This window comes from Phyllopteryx taeniolatus, chromosome 13 (genome assembly GCF_024500385.1).
Source record: "Phyllopteryx taeniolatus isolate TA_2022b chromosome 13, UOR_Ptae_1.2, whole genome shotgun sequence".
In the NCBI taxonomy this organism is placed as follows: domain Eukaryota; kingdom Metazoa; phylum Chordata; class Actinopteri; order Syngnathiformes; family Syngnathidae; genus Phyllopteryx; species Phyllopteryx taeniolatus.
Window position 1 is genome coordinate 5,337,979 of NC_084514.1, and position 21,180 is coordinate 5,359,158.

The 21,180-nt window shown below is 41.6% G+C and overlaps 1 long non-coding RNA gene across 2 annotated transcripts in view; it reads left to right on the top strand.

Moving 5' to 3' along the window:
- Positions 1-9,517, top strand: part of LOC133488036 (uncharacterized) — a 26,665-nt gene extending 17,148 nt beyond the window's left edge. For both annotated transcript variants that reach the window (XR_009791534.1, XR_009791535.1), the window contains one exon: positions 9,462-9,517. This is a non-coding gene — a long non-coding RNA (uncharacterized LOC133488036). The remainder of the gene's footprint in view (positions 1-9,461) is intronic.
- Positions 9,518-21,180: the final 11,663 nt, after the last annotated feature.

A 21,180-nucleotide genomic window follows, 5' to 3' on the forward strand; every position in this document is an offset into this window, starting at 1 on the left:
ATAATAAGGAGAAGCACTTGGTAAAACAACAAATACCTTCCATTTATGTCATTTCTGCTGTCTGAACTCAGTGAAATGGTGGCGACAATGTTGAACAAACAGATGAAAGCTAACGTTAGCTGTCAGTCATAGCAGCGAATCTCATTTTGTCTTTCTGAGACCCTGGCCACCTGGGGGCAGTGTTTTTGTTTTTTGTTTTGTTGAAATATTGACTTATTCCGTCTGCCAAACTACTACCTGTTGTGAAGTGAGTCACTGCCACCCTATAACACTCATTTCTCAAATTTGCGCTCATAAGTCAAAGCAATAAAACTCCCAATTTATGGCTTTTATCTAAAAAACAAGAAAAACAGGTTAGCTGATCTGCCTCACCGCCAGGAGATCCAGGTTTGACGCATGTTAGGTGTGGAATGGAAGACATGGCGTGAATGTGAGTGTGGATGGTTGTTTGTCTATTTGATCACAATCACAGCGCATATCCTCTGGCTGTTAGTATTGCATGTACATTTTCACGAGCATAGCTCATAATATATAGATTTGTTGATCGGTGCGCAAAACAATAAAATGGCAACGAGGCTGCTCGTGCCAGACAAATGGTTTAATCCTTTTTAACATGCTCTTAAAGTTGATTTTATTGCTGATTGTTATGAGCGCGCTGATGGCGACGCACAGCTGCATTAATGGAAGCTTTGTCGTTTTTCTAAGATCTTATTTTTCAAACCAATTAATTATTAAATCCGTTTGATACATAATAATTTATTAATTATAATCACAGTCACAATGGATTTAATAGTGATATACAGTGTAACATAATATTAACAATTGAATTAATTATCCAAATTTAAAGGGATAGTACAGTAAAATATAATAATAATAATAATAATAATGAACTACACCAACAAGAAATTGACTAGATTTACATTAAAATATTCCAGGTCGCGGGCGTGCTGGGGCCTATCCCAGCTGTCATAGGGCAGGAGGCGGGGTACACCCTGAACTGGTTGCCAGCCAATCGCAGGGCACATACAAACAAACAACCATTCGCACTCACACTCATGCCTACGGGCAATTTAGAGTCTCCAATGAATGCATGTTTTTGGGATGTGGGAGGAAACCGGAGTGCCCGGAGAAAACCCACGCAGGCACGGGGAGAACATGCAAACTCCACACAGGTGGGGCCGGGGATTGAACCCGGGTCCTCAGAACTGTGAGGCTGACGCTCTAACCAGTCGGCCACCGTGCCGCCTGACCGTAGTCCATTATTAAAAATTAGTGTAGATATATATATATATATATACATACATATATATGTATATATATATATATATATATATATATATATATATATATATATATATATATATATATATATATATATACCGTGCTGCCCCATTAAAATATTAAATACACTCAATAAGCAACATTTTTATATGTTGAATTTGAATCAGTATGTTCGCATAAGTATTAGCGTAACTGTAAACAAATAAAAATTATACTTAAATGTTTATTGGAAATGTATACTTGTTTTATATATATATATATTTATTTATTATTATTTTTTATTAGTTAGCATAATTCCACACTCCAAAAATCTGATTTTGAGTTCATTGCAAAAAAATGAATCACTGCACATGTTTGTTAGTCCAGCTGAGTGTCCCATCATGTGTGGATATTCACGATGCTCTCTCAAGCATATTTGCCCTACTTTTAAGTCCACGGTGGCCCGACCCCACCACTTGTCATTAGAATATGAAGAAGCACAAGATGAAATCTCCGTCTAGCATTTTATTCTGCCGCCTGAAGAGAAAAACGTGCGATCTGCGTGCATGCATTAGTTTAGCATAGCAGTGTGATGACGACATATGCTAATACATTCTGCTCGCCTTTTTCTATCGTGTTAGGCATGGAGAAAAAAACTGTGGCATAAGTTATTACCAACCTTTTTTCATGCTACGCACACCCTGAAAATGTTGAACAAGTAATTCCAACACTCTATAAAAGTATCTCATTGTATCTCACTACACGCGTTTTAAACCCTCTGGGCTCGCTAGGCCCGCTTCAATTCCTTTGTTGAACCATTTTATCTGTGTTTATGCAAATATAATGAAACTGGCTGGGAGTTTTGTCTGATTTTGTCATTTCCGACTTTAAACCTAGCATAAAAATGAGCAACAAAACTGCTCTTACATCTTATGACAAAAAAAAAACAACAAAATCCATTCAATATTGACTATCGCAATGACTACGATTACTGACTATGAGGCAGACGTGGTGACCACTAGGTCACCGTGTTGCCGACTATGATTATGTTTTTGAAAAGAAATCAATGAGCGGTTTTGGCATTCAGCCCTGTACTTCCCCCAATGGAGCACATTTCCATGCTGGCTGCATATACACGAGCAATTATTTGTGAGTGGGTGTATGTACTTAGCATGCAGCATCCGGTGTGTGTGTGTGTGTGTGTTCTACCTGGGTTTTTGCAAACCCCCCGCCATTATGCTAATTGCGCTTGTCGTAGCGCCACGGCAAATTCTTCCATATTCATAGAGTTTTCATCTTTGCTCTGAATTTGCCGGATCTCGGATGCCCATTCAATTATCCAGGTTTAAACAAACAATTGCGCGTACTAAGTGTTTGCAGCATGAAATGCATTGTATGTTTTTTTCCGTTTGTTTGTTTATTGTGGGGAGGGGGGTCCTGGCACTGCCCACCGCCTCGTCCCTTCTTCACAGGTTTGAAACTCTGCCAAGGAAGCAGGAGGAACACTCGGAGGGACACGTTTTCTTCTCAGGCCATTAGCGTTCAGTCCACTTCTTTTCATCTCCTTCTGTTGGTGGCACGGTCAATAGTTAATTAAATCTCTGATCCGGGACAAAAGAGGGGGAGAGTGGTGCAATTCATTCGCCAACACACCGTTTATACGTGAAATAGGGGGAAATCACAGGTGTTACTAATGAGGCCCATTAAAGCGCCGTCATACTTGCCAAGCATCCCGACCGATCCCGGGACACGTCCGTGTTTCACGAGCTTCTCCCATTGTCACATTTTATCCTGATTTTTAAGCGCTGCCACTTGCTTAGATTAGTTTTGGTAGTCTACCATTTTCAACTGGGCAATAAGCAGAGGTGACGACACTCAAGCTGTCAATCGGATGTTTTTTTTTTTTCTTTTTTGCTTTGACTTGCAAGCACAAATTGCGCTGTATGGTGGCAACGAACTCAATTCGAATCACTTCACAATAAGCAGCAGTTAGCAAAATATTGAACAATTAGTCAAAAAAAAGAGTTTAAGTTTAAGTCTAAACTAAACAGAAAACCAAATAGCTTTGCCTTAGGAAACTCCACTTAGTTTAATGCTACCAAACAATGCAAAACACCGTTGACATGCTAACGTTAGCATCGAAAGTAGCGGTTTTTCAACGTTTCTATCAAATGCACAATGTGGTATCTGCGATTGGCTGGCGACCAGTTCAGGGTGTACCCCGCCTCTCGCCCGGAGATAGCTGGGATAGGCTCCAGCACGCCCGTGACCCTAGTGACGATAAGCGGAACGGAAGATGAATGAATGAATGAACAACGTGGTATTTTCTGTCTTTTATGTCTAGTTTGGCAGTGACCGCGATGAACAGCCTGAAGCCTCCTTTTTTGAAGAATATTTACGAATTGCATCTGTCAAACTGCTGCTTGTTATGAAGATAGTTGAGTCACCTGCAACCATACAGCGCTTCTACCTCAAGATTGGGCTCGCACCTCAAAGCAAAAAAAAAATAAATTGTCCCATCGACAGCTCGTATCTCGAAGGCACCACTGTACAAGCAAATTCCCGTGAGATGTACTAAAAGATGAATTCCACAAATGTGCTTAGCTTCTTGTTTGGCTTTTTTTGTGCTCTCCCTGCAGAGGGAGACCAGCGATGGCAAAGAAAACCGTGACGATAACCATAGAACCGGGACATGGAACTGCGACGCAGGAAAGCGTCTGGCTGGTCCCGATACGAGCCACTTCATTAATTTAAATATCAATATCTGTCAGATGTTTTAAAAAGGGTAAATCGTTTTACTTTAGTTTTATCATGCAGTGGTAAGCTTCTCTCCATACTTGTACTACACTCAGGAATGTTATAATGTGATTAAGGGCATTGCCTGTATATAGTAAATGTTTTTGAGCCTGGAATAGATTTATTCACTTGTTATTCACTGTTTGAAATTGTGATAAATGCGTCGTAATATGTCTCCTTTAAAAGTAGCGGCTCCATGATTCAATGCGGTTTCCTGCAGGTGCACTTCTCCCCCACACGCTCCCCCGCTCCCGAACGATTGCAGCTCAAGTTCATTTAGTTGCACAAGACGGATGGCTCTCTCATGGGAAATAACAGCAATTAGATGTCTCTGTCAGATCCTTTGATATTGGCTGGTGATGATGTGCGCGCCCTCCTGTTTGTAGGCCTACCTGGCTGCAAATGAAGTTGTTGTTTGTTACGACTGACGGCAAAAGCACGATGACATTTGCACGCGTCGTCATCCCGCCCGAGTCGGAGCGTGCGAGTTGCAAACGTCACCCACTTCCATTTGTTTTAATTAGATGCGTGTTTAAATAGCTCCCGGCGATAATTAACCGTCCTGAGCGTCTCGAAGGAAGTGCCATGTTGTTTTTACCTCGGCGAGTTCAAGTTCGGGGTGCTGCTTCGAATTACGTCCAGCCCTTCTTTTCATCTTCTCCAGAGGGAGCAGGTCCACCCCGAGTGACAACAAACACGCTTCTAATGTGATTGAGACAGCACAGCAACAAACAGATGGGAAAGGTGTAGTGGAAACGTGGAAAACATCATCTACAGTCCCACCCCCTCCTGCTTATTGTCTCTCTTAATGACATTTTTGACGGCCGCTGAACGCCTCCTGACAGATCTCTTCTGTTTCATCCAGCGCTCCACCGCCGCATGTACATTTAATTATAAGCATCTGCTTCGTAAAAGGGGGCTAATTAACTTATAGGGGCTTGAACATCAGGTCAGAGGCCGCCCTCAGCCTCTGACCGCGTTCTTCCTTTGTTCTCCAGCTTGGACCTCCAACCCTCAGGCGGAGGTCATGCTGCTTTTGCAGAGTGCCGTTCTGACTCATTCTCACCTCGAATGCTTTCTCACCTATAGCTCGTTTATTCTGGCACAGATCAGTCGACTGCTTTGTGAAGTAGCTAACATACACAGCTCACAAAAAGTCAGCTTTTGGGTGAGATTTCAAGGATGAACCATAGTGAAGCCCCGCTATTTGCAAGCGATGGGGCGGAACCCGGTCCAATAGCAAAAATCTGCGTGTCATTGATGCCCCCAAATGGTTTATAATTGCCTATAGATGCCACAAGATGGTGGCAAAGCATTGCTTTTCTATTAGACAGGGTGATGCCCTGTCTAAATGAAGCTCCTCCCCTCACTTGAACATAGTTCCTTGGCACTAAAATGGCACCAACGCTATACAGTGAACCCGAGCATAGTCACAGTTAACGTATGCAGATGTTTTTGGGAGCCTATCATCTGTTCTTTACTGAAAATCTCATCTATTAGGCCAAAGCAATACAATTATTACTTTGTCGCCATCTGGTGGAATCTTGCGGTTGTTAGGTTTAATAAACGTTTTTTTGCTCAGCGTTTTAAATGTCCTGTTTTGTTGGCAATCATTGAATGCACCTCGTGCACCGTCAAGTGAAACTGAAAGTATGTTTCAGCTTGTGTCCTGATGTAGCTACTAATAGCCGTGTAGTCTCCTTTGCCGTTATAATTTTCCTGTATTCCCTAACATTTATTATTGCGTGTAGATGCCAAAAGGTGAGTTTCATGATGTCATTGCGGTAGTGAGCATATTTGTTTGCCCATGTATGATGTCACATCATTTGTGCTAGTGTATTTTTTAGGCTAGTATGCTACCTATAACTATCAATAAACCTCAGATGAAGGGGGTTTGTGTTGAATACTTAATACAGTCGTTTATGTTACATGGGTTGATGATTGTGTACATGCTAGATGGATTGTGTTAGTGCTTTAGTTTCTCTCCATTTTGAGAGCTTTGCTGCCATTTTGTGGCATCTATACAGACTTATAAATACCTTTTACGAGGGACGTCAATTATGTCGTGCCTATTCCCCGCAAACAGTGGGGATTAATTGCACTTTTATAGTGGACAGGGCTTTGGCCTGAGCTCAAATACTACAAATAGGCGAGTTTTTCAGCAAATAACAGAGGTTAGGTTAAAAAACAAAAATCATCGAATTTGTGAGCAGCGAAGCGCGAATACATAATCTACTTACGGTTCCACATGGATGTGACTATAAGGCCTTTATTACAGTAAGGCATGAGGCTCAAGGTGTTTCCCTTTAGTGTGTTGCCCTTGTGTTCCAGCAATGCAATCTTGGCAACTAAAGGTCAAAGTCATTAGTGTCAGAGTGACGACTGAAATACGTCGTTGTCAATTAAGTTCAGCTAGAAGCACATCATTCCTAAAATCAATAGTCATCAAAGTGTAGAACAGGATGGTTTTGGCTGTATCATAAAATGTTAGCACAGAGCACAAAACTGAACATTAGTGTTTTTATGTGGCTGAAAACGGAGTAGATGGCTGTTATTGCTTTAGTGGGTTTATAGCAATTCCTCTTAAAATCTGATTTTCCGTGGAGAAGATGACAGTTTCGTCAATGAGCAGTGGGCGAACAGCCCTCTGGTGTCAAACCATGCACACGCACTCCAATAATCCACAGCAGAAAAGAAAAACACATTTGTGAGGGACTGGCGACGCTCAAGCCTATAAATGATTTGTCGAGTTTGAGAGTGTGATGTTAAAAGGAAATGTTACAGTTAAGAATGACAAATGATTCAAAAGGGCAAGTGTGGCTTGTGAATGTGCTTCAATCAGCTGTATCATGTTAGTGGCAACATGAAAGCACACAAAAGAGTGGCACATTATCCCGTATTTTATGATAAGTGCTACCAAGCTGTGCCTATGTGTGAGTCTGAATGCATGTCTAACATATTGTATTTTGATACTGATTCCTCAATGGAAGTGCACCAAGAGTAAATGACAGTGGACCTGAAAGAGAGCCATGTTGGACTCCACATGTTGCTTTTCATGGAAAAATATAAATAGGCTGTGCTGAAGAATAACTTTGGATCCAAATAGTGGTTGTACAGTAATTGTATTCCTTTTTAGCCCTTTTTTAATCATTCAATGGTCATTACATTTTTAAATTAATTAACTGTTTTTCTCATTTATTAAATGGCTAAAAGTACCTCGGCTACTGTAGCTCTCCTTTTGTTTGTATCCTGTCACTCAAGTAGCGGCATTTCTGACGCTCGCTCGTAACTCAAATTTCGGCTCACAACACAAAGCAAAATAAATAAATAATTGATTAAGTGATGGCACATAACTTGAAAAACCCGGCACTCGTAAGTCAAGGTACTAATGTATAGCGTCTCTACTTACAGGTTACCAGAAGCTAACTTTAATAACGCTGTGCGCTAACGCTAATCTGCGCCTCCAACAACACTGCAGCTCCACATTACAGCATAAAGCAATGCATAATTGACACTGTTCGCTACGATCTCAATGACTCACATCTAATCATCTGTTTCAAATCCAGAGTGGAAACTATCAAGATGATTTTATGGACGTTGAGGTAACCATTTGCACTTGTGTTGCCGTTAAAGCAAGGAGCAAACTTTTTGGATAAGGATCTAAAAAAAACACGACTGCAGATGATTAAACTTTCCACCCATTAATTCAACTTGCAAATGCGGCCTCATTAGTCACCGTCTAGGTGTTAATTACAGTGCATGAATGTCTCGGTTTTTATATTTATGCTCTTCTATATTCCATCACGCTGTTTCCCAAACACAAACGGAGCATCCCTGCAGCAAGAAGCTGCATGAGGTAGAGCCAATTTGCTTTCATTGGGTTAGGATGGAAAATAAACATACACCTGACGGATGCTTTTTGCACATGAAATATTCAAATTGAGAGAGACAAGCGTCGATAACGCCTATATTTTTCACACTAGCCCTCGTAGAAGCAAAACTGATATTAGCGATGCTATCACATGAAGGCAGATGGAGGTACGTATACGGAACAAGGGCAGAAGAGGGGGCCATAAGGACTTTCTTCTCCCTCGAGATGAGAAAAGTCATCTCTGCTCACATCACTTCAGCGCTCCTCCGCCTCCTTCTCCGAACCTGGGCAACCTCGGCGTGTCGGCGGCGTTCCTGACATCTTGGCTGTGTTAATTGCAATGTTTGCCTCCCGTATTGGTATTTGTGGCGGGCGCGGTGGACAGATGGTGTTTAACATTAAATATTATTAACACCTCCCAGCGTTGCACTATCCCCGGTGAGGGTTTGCGTGGTTGAGCAGATGTGCAGGTGGAATTAACACACTTACTAACACTGCGTCAAAGATAGAAGAAAACCTGTAATGGATTGAAGGATTTTGTAAGGTGCTTTTGTTTGCAGTTTTTCTTCTTCTGTGTTTTTGTCTTCTGTATAATATAACTACTTGCTTGAGCTTTTCACCTTGCGCCCTCGGTATATCGCAGATTTTCAAGCAACCTTTTTTCACAATTGTGCACCTTGAGTGAAGTACCACATTGTGCCAAAACGTGCCAGACAGCATTTAGGTCCCAGCATGTTGCGGCACAACGTCGTACTTCACTGAAGGTGCGCAACTCTAAATTCAGAAACGTTTGGAGACTCAATAATCTAGCCTCTAACAAACAACGGTACCCACTACAACTATTTATGTATGTATGTATTTATTTATTTATTTTTCCAACTGAATGGAATATTAATAATGGTGATTCCACCCAAACAACTCTCTCTTCAGTGCTTCTTCACGACTGTCTTTCATTTTGCATCCCAAAAGAGTGATGCCATTCAGTTTGGGGCAGTTGACATGGGGTGTGCCTCGAACTTTGGGGAAAAATTCAAAAAATAAAAGAAGTCTCCACAGCAGAAATTAGGCTAGAGCTGTCCTACTGAGCCTATATGCATGAACTGGTGAAGCTTGCTCGGATGAGAGAGGAAACATATTCTAAGACAACCAGAACAGTCCATTTGCAATCGATTAAACACCTTGACGATTTGAACTCGGATTTGCTAAAGTCCATCCACCCATTTTCTCCGGTATGCCGCTTGTTCTCACTAGGGTAGCTGGTGAGCTGGGGTCTATCCCAGCTGATTTGGGGGCATGTGTAGTGTTGTTAGAAAATGTTTTAACTAAAAAGAAAATGTTTGTATATCTGAAATGTTCGTAATGCGAATGTTCACAGGTTTACTGTACCTTTGCCAGCTAATAGAAGAGCATTTAATTGCTCTGCCTTTCACTAGACATTGCCAGCATAGACAGATTAACTAAAATATATTTGTAATACATACTGTACAGTATGTATTGTCAGACAAATTAAATGATATTGGATACTTTCCCGCAGCACCCCTGATGAGCTCTCATGGCACACTGGGATGTCATGACACCCAAGCAAGGTAAGTCTCCAACTGAATTTCTTCAGATGTTTCATGAAATTGCACCTGTTGAGTGCTAGGCTTCCCTGTTTACTCTTAGCAATTTTCCACAGCATAATTTGCAGTCGGCTTTAGTGTTGTCATCCGTGCTTACCTCCAAGTATCGGTACGTCTCCGAAAGGTAAATGTGCTGCTTCTGTTGTGCGCATCTTGGCCTCCTGTGGGGCAGTCTGGTACATGCATGCAGGGAATACCTAGATTTGATTAAAAGACACAAAGTAGACATGCAGTAATGTAACTCGAAATAATACATGCATGTGAGTATTGTTATCCCAATTTTCTGTATATATTGCTGCAACTTTGGCAATCAAATATTCACTATTTAAAGGTTTATTATAGAAGCTAATTCGTTAGCCTGTCTACGATGTTTTGCATCTAGCTTGTGGACCTTTGTAAAAGAAAGCTATGTATTTACGTGGAATTCTCCTTATTTTGTGTTATTTTTTTCTGTAATATTTAGCTGGGTGTGTCAATAAACGTCTTGACGCGAGCACAACTGGACTCTTTTGAAGAACTGTTCGCTTTCTGCCAAACCGCACACCGCATGCTCAGAAGAGCGATGTCAGGCCGATAAAGTAGTATCGGTGTCGTAGTATCGGAGCTTTTGTATGAGTACGAGTACAAACGTGTACGATACCTCTACTTGTATCGATATCGGTGCATCCCGAGTTGTAACCAAAGCAAACCTGACAAGTGTGAACACAGCCTCAACACGACTTCAAACAAAAGACTAATCTCGAAAACACTACCTCCTAACATTTGATAAAGATTCCATTTGAATCACAATTCAAGGTATTTTGCTATTCGGTGTTGCGAATGCTATCCCCTCAGTCTATAAAAGTGCTGACTTTTTTTTTTTTTTTTTTTTTTTACCCATCTCAGAATAAAAGTGCACTTTAACGCTCAAGGGATCATGAGACATTCAAGAATGTTAAAATGTCAGAGCGCAGTATGCCTCCTGGTGAACGCTCATTCGGCCTCTCGAAAAGTGCCTTGAAATGCCTGTGAAAAAAATATACAGTGTATGTGACAGGGGGGCTCTACAAATGCACTTAAGTGAGCAGCGGAGTTGTCTGAGAGGCTGGACGACGTGGGGCGACTAAAATCTGGTGGAAGGAGCGAGAGGAAATCAGAGGGCTACGAACGTAGGAGTCCTCGGAAAAAAAGTGGCCCTCTTGGTAACTTGGTGAGTCATGCATGGGGGGCAGTGGCGGTAAAGGATGTTCCCCTATAGAATCTGGAGCCTAACCCATTGGGTTACTAGTGAAAAAAAAGAATGTACTAGTACATGAACCTTGGCCTGGATATCAAGGATATTGAATAAATGCTCAAACGGCTTTTCGTTTAAGCATTTATTCCGTATACAGCTTAGTGTTCATGTACTAGTACGGTCTTTCACTAGTAATTGCAATTGAGCGCACTAGTAGAATGACTGTCTGAGTCAAAACTTTTTTTTCCCACGATTGTATGATGTTTATGCATACTAGTAGGACAACTACATGTCACTCATGAGGCAAAACTGTGCACTAGTTGACACCTGTGCGCTACTAGTACTACTAGCGAAGCGCAAGATGTGAACTAGTAAAATGTTGTCACTCGTACTACGAATAGCATGCAGTTATTAACTAGTGCACAGTTTTGCCTCACTAGTAACATGTAGCTGTCCTTCCGGAATGCCAAAGTTGCCCTACTTGTGAAGACAAAGAGTGTACTAGTACATGGATATCAAGGATCTCAAATAATGTTTTATCCAATACTCTCTGACGTTTCTGCACACTAATAGGACAACTTTGGTATATTAGTAGGACAACTACAGTACATGTTACTGGTGAGGAAAAAATGCACTAATTTACATCTGCGCGCTACTAGTACTATTAGTGAAGCATTAACTCGTAGAATGTTATGTCAGGAGTAGTACGAGTAGCACATGCCAACTGGTGCTCAGTTTTGCCTCACTAGTACTCGTTCTATTACTAGTATGCCAAAGTTGTCCAACTAGTGATGAAAAAGAGTGCACTAGTACATGGCTCTTCAGCTGGACATCTATGATATGGAATAAACGCTTAATGGAAAGCCTTTTGAACAATTACTCAATATTGTCAGTATCCAGCTTAAACTCCTCACTGCACTTCAACATAGTTCATTGGCACCAAGATGCTGCAAAATGGCATCAAAGAAATTCTATTATCTGAGACTGGACTTTGGTCTGCGCATAAAACCAGGTAATAGGTGAGTTTTTCAGCATATAACTAACGGAGGATAGCTTCATCCCAAAAATCTGCAAATAGGTGAGTCCACAAGTAGCGAATTGCGAATATGAGGTTAACACTGTACAAGCACTCAAAAAGCCAGTTTTTCAAAATATCCATCCACCCATCCATGTTTATCCTCATTACACTGCAAAAACTCAAAATATTACCAAGAATATTTGTCTTATTCATTGTCAAAGCTAAACTGATTACACTTAAAGTTGCGTATAAAAGTAAAACCATAAGAACCACTTCTGCAGAAACTGGACAAACTGCATGCTCTTGTGACTGTATATTCTTTGCAAAACTCTGTTTTAGTCTGTGTTTTCTCTTGCGGGTGTTTGTGTGAGGGGTGAAAGAGCGAAAAAAGGTAACGTTCAAGCCATCCTGTCACATCTGATTTGTCACAATTGAGGGAAGAAAGTGCCCGTTGTCCCCATTGCCGCGACCCCGCAGCCGGACACCGCTGTGCCACTATGTCACCACACACCAGTCACAATCTCGGGCACTGTGGGGCTCCAGCAGGTCACCAACAACACACACACACACACACACACACACACACCATCTGGTGTGCTCGGCAGAATACACTCGACTCTACTACTGTATGTAATTCCTGCACTCTTCTAGGACAACTTTGGCATAATAGTAAGACAATTACATGTTACTAGTAAGTGAAGCACTAGATGTTAAGTCGTAGAATTGTATAATGTCACTAGTAGTACTCGTAGCATATCTGGATAGTGAATAATACACTATTTGTTGCAGCCATAAAATTCCAAGTTAATGGTTATTTGCTAAAAACAATCAAGTTTCTCAGTTTGAACATGAAATATCTTGTCTTTGTAGTGTATTCAATGAAATATAGGTTGAACATGATTTGCAAATCATTGCATTCTGTTTTTATTTATGTTGAACACAACGTCCCAACTTCATTGGAATTGGAGTTGTAGTGTCCTACTAGTGTAGGCAAAGAATGCACAAATAGAACAGCTACAGCGCTAAAATTAACGCTAATTTGCAGCTTGATTGCTTTGCGAGCACAATAGGTTTTAGTCCCATTAAAAGGGAGCCACCCGCCGAGATGCTGCGGGGATGAAAACCATGGGGGGCAGTTAAAACAGCGGTGATTGCAGGTGAACCGTCGATCCCGTGCCGCTGAACTTAACAGGTGGCAGAGTTATTGCTCCGGTTACCCTGGAGACGGAGATTTAAAGGGCAGATGTAGTTGACGTGGAGAGAAAAACAAAACACGGAGGAAGGAACACAGGTATGCGGGATGAGAAGCCACGTTTCATATAGGTCACTGTACAATTGGACCGATGTGTGAGCTTTACTGGGCTTATTGCTGGTGTTTTTCTCCATGTATCACACGGTCAGGAGCCACCAGGTGTTACAACACTGCAGCACATGGTCATTTTGCTTCAATAGAGTTTTTGTTGTTGAAATATGAACACAAGCAGTACAAGGTCAAACACATTTTATCTGTTGGAAATAGCGGAACAAGTTGCCGGGTCAAACTCATCATCATAAAACCTTTAACTGTACAGTGGTACCTTGACCTTGTGAGTTGAAATGATTCCGTGACTCAATTTACTTGTACAGTAATGCCTCGTTTATTGCAGGGGGTTAGATTCCGGATCACCCTCGCAATAGGTAAAATCTGTGTAGTAGCGACCACATATTTATATATGATATATATATATCCTTTATGTATACAAATGTGATAGAAGATATATGTAAACACGAACCAAGCCTAAACTCCGTCTGTTGTGATCTTTGGTGGCTCTGAGGTGATATCTTTTTGGACAATTGGACAGTTTCTCCGGTGTGTCTGAAACATCAACCACGATAAACGGAGGTTGACTCTACGGAGAGCGTCGGTATGCAAAGTATAACAATCAACTAATTAAGTAATGAGGTCTCCGGTCTTTTTTCTAAATAGAGGTAATGAACGTCTGCCGCTCCACCCCCCTCCCACACACACACACACACACACTCACCTCTGGGGCTGTAACCTCAGTTAAAGCGATTACACAAATAAGCATCTGCGCTTCATTCCCCCAGCGCCAGACAATATTCTAATTGAGAGAACCAGACATATTGCCGAATCATACCTATGAACAACATTCCTGCTCGGGGCTGTCCCTGCTGCCTATCTGCCCGCTGCTGCTGTTGTTGTTCTTTGTGATCGTGTCAAGCATTTGAATTCGATTTTGACAAAAGTCTAAGGTCAACTGCTATTGTCGTCAAGTACAGAACTTTAATAAGCACAATATATCGGGTTGAGATCAAACCTATGTGAAGCCCCCATTTATCGTGGGGTATACTTAATGTTCCAGACTTTGACTGTCACTTCAAAGTGGCTTTGGATCTTCGCCCTGCCTTGCTGATCAGTTCATGGACACAGAAATCGGGGGTGGGGGTGCTGTACTTTTTTTCATGGATCAAACACATGTTGGGAGTATTGCCATTCAGCTCCTTGACAAAGAACAGCAAGTTGTGCAGAAAGTACATCAATATTGAATAGTTGGAGGTGTATTCAAAAGCTAAGAGAAGGTCAAACTAAGTTCACCTGTACAGTTTATAATGCTTGAGGAGTCCCCTTTATGTCCCCTTTAAAACATCCCAAAGGTCTTATGATCGAGCAAATCTGCCGTCCTTGCAGACCCAGTGAGCAGGCATAGCAAATACCGTAAGGTGCATTTATTTCCCAAAAGTGTTGTTAGCAAAATAGCATCGAAAAATGCAGCACCCACTGACACAGTAGGAGGCGCAATCGTTTGTCAACACACGGAGAGCACAAAGTGTCACTTTTTCTTCCCCATAAGTGAGCGATGGCTGCCATTACGTCGCCCAGTGGGTGTAAGCGGGCGACATTAGAGAGCGCCGCAGTAGGGAGAGCGGAGCCTGCGAGTAAAATGGAGTGTGAAAGTATGAGAGCCATAAAGATTGGTGGTGGGTGGGCCGATTTTACACATATATATATATATATATATATATTAGCACTCACATTCACACCTATGGGCAATTTAGAGGTTTCAGTTAACCTACCATGCATGTTTTTGGGATGTGGCAGGAAACTGGAGTACCCGGAGTAAACCCACGCAGGCATGGGGAGAACATGCAAACTCCACACAGGCGAGGCCGGATTTGAACCCGGGTCCTCGGAACTGTGGTACAGATGTGCTAACCAGTCGTCCACTGTGCGCACTATGAATATGAAAAAAATAAATAAATCAATAAAAAATCAGCAAAGCACGGAGTCTGCAATAGGTGAACTACGATATAGCGAGTGAACTCTGTACTAATAATACAAATACATCACTTACTTTAGAGCAGGCAAAGTTGCGCCTATTGATTTGTTTTAGGGGTTAAACTAACTGGCTTGATGCATTAATGAGCTAACAACAGCACAGCACTATTTCATAAATATTACAAGTGGGCTGCATTGCTTACCTTAGAGCAGACCAAAGTGTGCCTGTTGGGTTTTCAAGGATTCAACTGACTATGCAGATGACATTAAGGAACTAACAACAGAATAAATTGATTTACAGTCATGCTTTGAGATGTGAGTGACCCGAGTTGCGAGTTTTTCGAGATATGAGGTGTCGTTCGGCCATTGTTTTGCTTTGACTTGCAAGCAAAAATCTGAAATACGAGCAATGTATGGGGGCAGTGATTCACAGCAAGCAGTAGTTTGCCAGATAGTTAATGAGTCTTCAAAAAGAGGCTTGGAGCTTTTTTTATTGCCACACCCAATTGAAGTTTACTGTCGAACTAATCAGAGAACGAGAAAAAGAGAATTACACGTATATATAAAACCACCAGCTTTGCTTTAGATAAGTCCATTTAGCTTAATTTTAACAAACAATGTAAAACGTCACAGATGGCTAAAAAATACCATCAGTGTTATAGAATGTTCAGCAAGGGCTATTTGAAAACTAATTTCGGAGCAACACATGTTGACAATACATTGACATGCATTCTTTATCCTCTGCGAAGAATGACTGATTCCGATTATTACTGTGGCTTACTGAGGAGTTTTGGCCAGCTCCATGTATATCCGCATGTCTGTATCACACTGCCCTCAAGTGGCCAAAGCGCACACACCAGAAGGAGCAGGACAATGTCCATTGAATTGAAGCAACAAAATGTTTCAAAAACGGGTTTTTTTTTTTTACATTCTATTGAATTCTGTTATTACTATACAGTATGTTTTTAATGAAGTCCAATATTATAGAGTGCTTATTAAAAAACAAATTTTGTTTTTGGGGAAGCTGGGATGGATTGGCATTTCCATTCATTTCAATAGGGAAGGATGATTTCAGATACGCATGTTTAAGTTAGTTATGAGCGTGGTCACGGAACAAATCAAATCTCTTTTTAGATTAGGGGTGCGGGGAGGGGGGGGGGGGGGGGTTGGGCAGGATAATAAAAATAAATAGCTACCTTTGGAACAGACAAAAGTATGCCTGGGATGATATGAAGAAAAAAAAAAAGTAATATAATATCAAAACATCACAATAAGCGCCAATCTTTTCAAATGCAGCATTTTATCTGCGGTGCAATTCTGTCAAAAGAGATTGCTGCTTGCTATTGCAACCCCCAGCGCCATCACCACCACCACACAGCTCCGCCCGCATCTAAACACTCACCACCACTACAGCTGTGGCTCACCTGCACCCATCACGCCGATATGGGTTCATATCACCAGTCGACAATAGGAAGGTCGCATGGCAATCAAAACAAAGACCCGCCAGTGTACATTTGATTGAGAGTCGCGGTGAGGTGAGGCGAGGGTGAGGACGACAGTCTAGACATCTTGGGAATAAATTGAAAATTGCCGAGATACGCACGAAAAAAGCTCATTTCTTTTCCGCCTCAGATGAAATCAGGAGTCACAAGTTAAGGATGCCGTGGCAGGAGGACAAGTATGATGTCTTTTCTTTCGCTACTAGAAGTGGGACCGTTCGGAGTGTAGTGATTCACATAGCAGACTTTCATGCATCTGGGATGGAATAATAATCTTTGTAAACAATTGCCAGGGTACTTCCGGGTGGCAGTTTGCTCCACCAGGTACAATTATAACCCACAAAAGGTTAAGGTTATTTTTCGATTTTTTTTCAAAACAATCCAAAATAAATCCAGCGGAGCCTTTGGGTAAGGAGGAACGGTGAGGGGATGTGGTAAATAGTTTTGCAGCCACTTCTAAAGGGACAGACAGGGAACCAAACCTCCATCATTGGATTTGCAGAAGATAATTTCTCACAGTTATAGTATGCATGAAATGTTTGGTTGTGTTGTCACCTAATCAGCCTGAATTTCCACCACATCTATTTTTATTTTTTTTAATCAATTTACCCGTTGAAATAACTTGCGGCCGCCGGCGTTCCGTTTCTCTTGGAAGCAATTTACCTCACGTAACATTTTCTTTTCGACTGGCATTTCACACATTCAAACTACAGTGCTACAGAAGAAGGCTAAAATCATCAATTCAAACCAGGTACTTTGTGTGAGTAGTGGTCATGGTTGATTTGTGCGTTTTATGTCCTCGGCATGACCCACTGAACCAATTCCCTGTGTTGTTTGTACAGAACGCCGACAATGGCTTCAAACAAATGAACTTCCTGTTATGCCTGCAAAGCCTGCCACATGAAATCTCCTATAATTTCTCATGCTTTTAAGCACCATTTCTTCACAAGGAATGAGAATGGATGTCGCGGAATCCCATTGGTGAGGAATGAGGACGTAGCCAAAAATCGAGTTGGCAAACAAACGTACCTCGACGCGACGCTCGATGGCCTATGCGTGTGGGCGACACAGTACAAACAGAGGTGAATCGATGTGTTCCCCCGAAGGACAACACCAAAAAAAAAACAAAAAAAAACGTGGTTCAGAGAGGAGAGAGAGGATACGGTGAGATGCGGTTGTGGCGGCGGCGGCGGCGGCGGCGGCGTGACACAGGGGTAGGTGACACCGTCACGTCAGACCGGTTTGATTGTTTCCCGCCCGTACCCCCGGGGAGATCATTAGCTGGTGATATGGAGTCTATCAATCCTCACACAATAGCACTCTTCCCCCGTCTGCGTGCTTCTACTTCTGTTTGTTTGCATGCTCCTCGTATCTGTTGAGGACCGTGCAAATCTAGTTCGGAGAAAATGCGTTGCATGATGTACACTCCCTTGGGGTTTGATTGAGACAAAGGAAGGTCAAGCTCGTAAAAGAGACGCTTTAGTAGAATTCAACTAAGACCGAGCAGCTAATGGTTTGGTAGGATGGAGGTACACAACAGTGGGTGGGTAGAGATGAAAAAACTCACCAATGACATCTTTACTAATCAGTACTATAGCACTTCATATAGTGGTAGCAGTTTTCAGCTTCACTCAGTGCTCCTTCTTTTCAAGCACAAACAAAAGATCCAAATGGAAGTCATCTGTTCACAAAAAGCTTTCAAAAGTAAATGTAAGGCAACCATAAATCTTCCAAAAAGTTGGACAGGTTCAAATAAAACTACTGTACCCCCACATACTTGCGGTTCGCCACCTGCGGATTCACCCATTTGTGATTTATTTATTATTTTTTTTCCCAAAGGTTTTATTCAATTTCTTTAAGAAGAATTTGGCGGGAACCAACTCCGAAAATCCCCTCTTAGTCCAGAATTTTTGGGGTTTTTTAGGTTTTAATGCAATTCTAATGGGCATCAATGACATTGGGTTACAAAAGACAAGTTTGCAAGTTGTCTTATGGTTTTCAACGGATTGAGGACAAAAAGTGACATCCGTACTAATGATGTAAGTAATGATACCATAAATCACAGTATCGATATTTTGTCTCACGGCACAGTGGGCGACTGGATAGAGCGTCTGCCTCACAGTTCTGAGGTCCGGGGTTCAGTACCCGGCCCCGCCTGTGTGGAGTTTGCATGTTCTCCCTGTTCCTGCGTGGGGTTTCTCCCACATCCCATAAACATGCATGGTAAGTTAATTGAAGACTCTAAATTGCCCGTAGGTGTGAATGGTTGTTTGCTTCTATGTGCCCTGCGATTGGCTGGCAACCAGTTCAGGGTGTACCCCGGCTGCTGCCCGTTGATAGCTGGGATAGGCTCCAGCGACCCGCGTAACCGGCTCAGAAAATGCATGGATGGATATTTTGTCTCACCTCTAACTAAAACGACTGTCAAAAGTTTTGAATATATGCAGGAAAGGAGCTGTCTTGTCCAAATTAAAGCTAATGCAACAGTGACCCTTTTGGTCAGGAGGTTACTGTATTCCTAAATGGAAAAAGGGTTTTTCTCTCTCTCTCTCTCTCTCTCTCTGTCTCTCTCTCTTTGTGTCTCTCTCACTCACTCACTCACTCACTCACTCACTCACACACGCACACACACGCACCCACACGCACCCACACACACAATGACCCAGTGGGAGGTCATTTTTCTTCCTGTTGCCGCTCTGGCTGACCAGCCAAGCGTAACTGCCACCTCAATGTGCCCTTCAGTACTGGGGCGCTCTTTGGACCACTTTGGGATCACACCAACGCACACACATGCATACACACGTGCACACACACACTCAGGGAAATTTGGCTTCGGGCGCTGAAATGGGTCTGACCTTGATTAAGTGGGATCAGGGATTAGTATTTCCTGTTTTATGGCGAGTCATCAAACCACACACAAAGACAATTGTTAATTCCTCGCAATTTAGCATGGCCCATCATTTTCGTATGCAGGTTTTCATTTGGTAGCATTCTGACAACATTTTTGTCTTTGGAACTAAGCATGGAAATGATCAAAATGGCCTCTTCAAACCAAAATGGCAGGCTTCTTTTATCTTTTAGGGCATGCGTTCCTGAGAGTCTTTTGTGAGTCTTCTCATGCTAGACAAGACAACTACATTTCATGTTGCCAAGTGAAACTGGCTGAAGAGGCAGTTTTTTTGTTTGTTTGTTTGTTTTTTTACTCTGCACACTTAATGCTCTGGCCCTAATATAATTGAAACATAAAAAGCCCCCAAACATTCAACGCACAAATGTTCATCATATATATTTGTTTGAGCGTTGCAAAAATTTTTTCATCAATTTTGTATTGCCCTTGGAGGACTGAAAAAGGTTCCTACCATATTTATTACATGCATCTCAGCATTACATTATAAAAGTCCCAATTTCAATCCAATTTACACCGTAAATCAAATTTCTCCTTTTATCGCGGAGGAGTGTGAAAACATAAAAGTGTTTTACAAATATGACAAATGTATTTATTCTGATTGCATTCGCAGAGTAACAAAAAAGGCACTTGAAGGTCAAATAAAAGGAAATGAGGCCCGGTGATATGAAATGCATCAGTACATATTTAACACATATCAACACAGCCATAAATGCAATGTGGGGGGCAATAAACATGCATTCTAATAGCTTTTCCCATTCATTTTTCCTTCTGATGCACACACACTCACAAAATAATTCATCCTTTCATCCTGTCTACGAGATGCAGACAAAAACTCATTTTTTGAGCCATCAAGCTCTGTCTTCTTTTTGTTCTCCACTTTGTTTCATCTAAGAGCTTTTTAAAAATTCATTAGCGCTTTTGCACACAGCACGTGTGGGGGACTCTTATTGATTTTTTATTAATAGCTTGTTTGTTGTAATAAATTATTTTGTACTCGGGCGATGAATATGTAAAGCTGAATGATTGGCTCCTGGCGCTACTAGCAGAAGACGAAAACATAAAAAAAAAAAAAAAAAAATTCTTCACTCATCTGAAGAAAACAACACAGCCTGAAGTGATATATATATATATATATATCATTTTAATTTTTTTTTGATCGTCTTATAATGTATACGTCCGTTTGCCCTCCCTCAATCAATAAAACACAGTATGTTCCCCTTTACAGCAATGAATACAAATATGCTTAGGGAAACTGTCATTGCATCACTATGACCTCCCGGCAGCATGTGGGAATGTTAGCGACCAGGAAATAGTCAATAAGGATAACAACCTCACTTCTCACATCGATGAATGACGGTGAGACAGACAGAGAAGTGGGAAAAAAGTATTACAGAAAAGAACTAAAATAATACTCTACAGTAAACGTAGAATGGTACCTAGAGTTACAAATGACCAACTAAGATTTTCGTGACATGAGCCCGTCGCTTCGTTTTGTCTTGAGTTGCGAACAGAAATTTGAGATACGAGCTCGACCTTGGGTGGCAGCGACATTCAAAACAAGCAGCAGGTGAATGAATCTTTCAAAAAGATGCCAAGTGCTTGCTTCTTCAATGAGTCATGTGTGAGTCATTCCTCATTGAAGGTGAAACATAAATAAGTAAGTAAGTCAATTTTATTTATATATAAAACAAAAAGGATTACATGTCATGTATTTAA